The sequence below is a fragment of the Pinus tabuliformis genome, chromosome 4_2 (genome assembly GCF_031772625.1).
Source record: "Pinus tabuliformis cultivar Carrire ecotype Pingquan chromosome 4_2, CPIR1, whole genome shotgun sequence".
Classification (NCBI taxonomy): domain Eukaryota; kingdom Viridiplantae; phylum Streptophyta; class Pinopsida; order Pinales; family Pinaceae; genus Pinus; species Pinus tabuliformis.
In genome coordinates, this window is record NC_142304.1 from 973,722,436 (window position 1) to 973,727,021 (window position 4,586).

Genomic DNA, 4,586 nt, shown 5'->3' on the forward strand with positions numbered 1-4,586 from the left:
TGCTTAGTGGAAGAAAGGCCTGACATGTAATCCATGGAGATGGATTCCCAAGGTCGACTAGGGGTAGGCAGCGGGGTATAGAGGCCTTGCTTCTTGACTGTTGGTTTGGTAATGGCGCAGGCAGTGCATGATCTGATGTACTTCCCGACATCCTGTCGAAGATTCGGCCAATAGAAATACTTCTGCAGTACTGCCACCATTTTCTCGACCCCAAAATGCCCAGCAGCCCGACTGTAGTGTGCTTCCCAAATCATCTTGGCACGCTCGCTTGAAGGAACACAAAGGTGACCTAGGTGGCATAACATGGCATCCTGGAGGTGAAAATCTGGAACATACAAACCCTCCAAGAGTGTCCGGTATGTGTGGCCAAATTCTGGGTCACTTTTGTAGAGAAGTGGCCAATCAGAAGTCTCATTCCCACAAGAGTTGAGCATGGTGGTTAATGACATGATTGGTGGTTGACTGAGGAAATCTGCAACATTATTGGTGCTCCACTTCTTATACTTGATATTCTAATGGAATTGTTGCAGGTATGTGGACCATTTCTGATGGCGATCATTCTGCAATTTCCCTTGGGTCTGTATGAACTGGAGGGGTTGGTGGTCTGTGTGGATGACCGTTTCCTTCCCCAAAATGTAATGTTTCCATTGTCGGCAGGCCTACACAATGGAATACATCTCTTTGTCATAAGTGGGATACTTCCGGACTGTGTCTGAAAGTGTCTCACTGTGATATGCCACTGGATGCCCGTGTTGAGTAAGGACTGCCCCAATAGCATAGTCAAAGGCATCTGTCTCGACCTCAAATGGTTGTTGCAAGTCTGGCAATGCGAGCACTGGTGCCGAGCAGAGGTGATCTTTCAACTTTGTGAATGCCTTCTGTTGAGATTCAGACCAAAAGAATTTTGCTTTCGCTCCTCCCTTGGTGACTTGATTCAAGGGCCAAGTGATATGAGAAAACCCCAGCACGAACCTGTGGTAGAAGTTGGCAAGACCTAGAAAGCTGCGGAGCTCCGTTAGAGTGGTTGGAGAGGGCCAATCCTGAATGAATTAGATCTTGGCTGGATCCACATGCACCTCTTGTTCATCAATAATGTATCCCAGATACTGAACCTGGGTCATGCCAAAAGTGCATTTCTCCAAATTGGCACATAAATTGTGTTGCCGCAGTGTTTGGAGAACCTGTCAGATGTGGTGGAGGTGCTCTTCCCAACTCTGGCTGAAGATCAGGATGCCATCCAAGTATACCACTACAAATGAGTTGGTGAATGGCCACAAGATGTCATCCATTAGCCTCATGAAGGTTGCAGGAGCATTCGTCAATCCGAAAGGCATAACCAACCATTCGAAAAGGCCCTCCTTGGCTTTGAAGGCAATCTTCCACACATCGGAGGGTTCGATTGGTACCTGGTGATATCCTAAATTCAAATTGATCTTGCTGAAATATTTTTCCCCCTTCATTTGGTCCAAGAGGTCATTAATCCGTGGGATCAGGTACCTATTATGGACAATGATCTTGTTCAGTGCCCGATAGTAAATACAGAGTCTCCAAGTGCCATCCTTCTTATGTACCAACACGATTGGGCTCCCACAGGGCTATGAACTCGGACGAATGTGACCTTTCTGTAGTAGCTCCTGAATCTGCCTCTTGATTTCATCATTCTCCGGAACGGAGCGCCGATAGATTGGTCCATTAGGCAGTGGCTCACCTGGGGTCAGATCGATGGGGTGCTTGACCTGACAGTGCAGAGGAACCCCTGCAGGGGAGGTGATGATGTCATCATACTCCTCCACGACCTTGTCCATCTGTAGTTATCGTGCGAAGGGGCCCTGTCTGGAGGTCATGGCCATCGTCTTCTTCTTTCCTTGAGGGCATATCATCAGGAAAACAAATTTCCTGGTTTTGGAAATGAGCTTACTGCATTGTTTTGTAGTAACCAAAGAGATGGCGGTAGGCGGTGCTACCTCCGGTATCCTGTACAACTTATTTCCCAAAGTAATAATAACAACACGGGGCCTTGATTCATACACATCATGTCGCTTCCACAAGTATGGTTGTCCTAATAATACATCACAAACTTCAAGGGGAGTAATGTCACACAATACCTCATCCGTGAAGGGCTTGATGTTGTATGGAAGGCAACACTGCTGGCTCACGCGAAGATCCCGTCCTTGGTGAAGCCACCCGATGGTGTATGGTTGTGGATGTGCCGTGGTCGGTAAGCCCAGCCGCTTCATGACCTCTACCGAAATGTGGTTCTTTTGGTTCCCGCTGTCGACAATGAACTGTAGCGGGGATCCCTTTACCCACATCTGGGAGTGGAAGAGACGCTCCTCCTCCTTTGGATCTTCAGGTTCCTCCTTTTGGATCTTCGTGGTGGCAACGGTGGTGTTGGGCTCCGCATCGATAATCTGATTCCCTTTGTCATTCCCCTTGTCTGGTTTTGACTCAGAGTCGGAACATGCATCTGATTTTGAAACCTTTAGCTTAGCCACCAGTGACTGCTTGGCTCGACACTCACTTGTGTTGTGAGTGGAGCTCTTATGGAACTCACACCATTTTCCCATGTCCTTTTTCGGCTTCGCGGCGTTGTTCTTTGTTTGCAACTTTGGCGGGTTGTCTTGGGCCACCCTGCCTTGGCTTTGTCCTTTGTTATGCGGTTTGGGGGCACCCTTCCCTTGCTTCGAATTCACAGATCCAAAGCCTTGCTTCTTCTGTTTAAACTTTTGCTCGACCTTGACGGCATATTGGTATGCCATGCCGAGCGAGGAGATGTTTAGGAATTCTATTTCTTCCTGGATGTACTTATGCAGGCAGCCACGGTATTTGAGTATCAAATGCTGCTCCGAATCCTTGACATCCAACTTTGCGCGAAGGGTATGGAAAATATTGGTAAACTCCAGCATGTCTTGGTCCCTTCCCTGCCGCAGCGTGGTCCACTTTATGTATTGATCCTCATAGCTTCCGACAGGGTAGTACTGCTCCTTGATGGCATCCCGGAATGAATTCCAGGTGGGTGCGGCTGAAAATTGTGAGTCGATACTTTCATCCTTCTGCTCACAGTAGGTTTCCCACTAGTCCTTGACGTGGGGGGCTGCTTTGAGAAGAGCAAAAATAATCTTTTCCTGACTGGAAAAATCATGAACAGAAAAATAACCCTCTAGCAGATTTAACCATTTATCGACGACATTTGTGTCTATTTGACCCTCGAATATGGGGATTTCAAAATTAACTTGTACCTTAAGCGGTGTGGCATTTCTAGAGTAGCTGCGGGAAGCCGATGCATCACCCCTACGTAGCTGCTGAAGGATCTGGGCAAAGTTGTCCATCATCGTGTTCCTTTGTCGCTCGAGGGCTTCTTTGAGCAAGATTTTGATAGGATCTCCTGCTCCCTCATCTTTCTTTTCATCCACCATGGGAGGCCCTCGAGTTTTGCGAGGCTGGTCTTGTAAAGGTTAGACCAGTTCAAGCCCTAACTCCTTATATCCCAACCTCGTTGGGGACATGCAAATAAAAACAGAGAAAAAGCAGACCCCTCTGATACCACTGATCTGGATTTAAGCAGGAACGCAACAAATTACAGAGATAACCATAAACACAAAGATGCAACGGAAATAATACTTCATTTCATTAATGTAAAATACTGAGATATGCTTACAAACTGAAAATGGAAATAAACAGCTAGGGCGATGGTAGCTTATCTCTGAGAAGAGATGTGGTGGATACATGCCTCTGAACTGTGTTACAATGAGGCTAGAAGGCCTATTTATTGTTGAGAAACAATGGAAAACCCTAAACATCCAAAAACCTAACCCTAGAAGATGAAACGCCAAATTGTGGGCCCCGTTTGGGTAAATTGATATATCAACTTCCCGGGGTCGTAACTTTGGCATACAATCTCCATTTGACACGTACAATATCTCGTTAGAAAGATCTATCCGAGAATTACCACTTTGGGAAGAGCAACATCAGTGCATGGACCCATGTTGCTCCCAATTTTCCCATAAAACGTCATTTAGGGCCTCAAAACCACTCCAGAAGTTCAAAACCCGAAAAACTGCTAAAAATAGTAAACTGTGCTACAATTAAGGAAACTAAAAAGCTGAAAGAAACAATGGTGGAGGTCCAAGTGGGCTTGGAGGGTGGCCACCAATATCCACCTGGATCAAAAGAGGAACTTCTTTTTATCCCACATTACGAGGTTTTCCATTTTACAATTATTTTCAAGTCCAAAATAAACTTTCCACCCCCCATTAATCCTTATCTCAATGCTATAGTTCTAGTTGAGTTTGTGATGAATATCAATTCCTAGGTACCTTTAAGAATGCAATTCCTCCAAGTTATTATTGTCATACATAAAATTAGCGTAAGTGTCCTTCTTGGATTTGATAATCATAACTTTCATTTTGTTAGTGTTAACAGTCATACCAATGGTAGAGCAGAAATCCTTAAGAAGCCTAAGTTGGTTATCAAGATCAGATGGGCACCTTGCGAGAAGAACAATATCATCAGCATAGAGAAGGATGATGACTATCCCAGCTAAGATCGTGCCAACACATCCTGCTTCCTCTAAATACCCTTCAAGC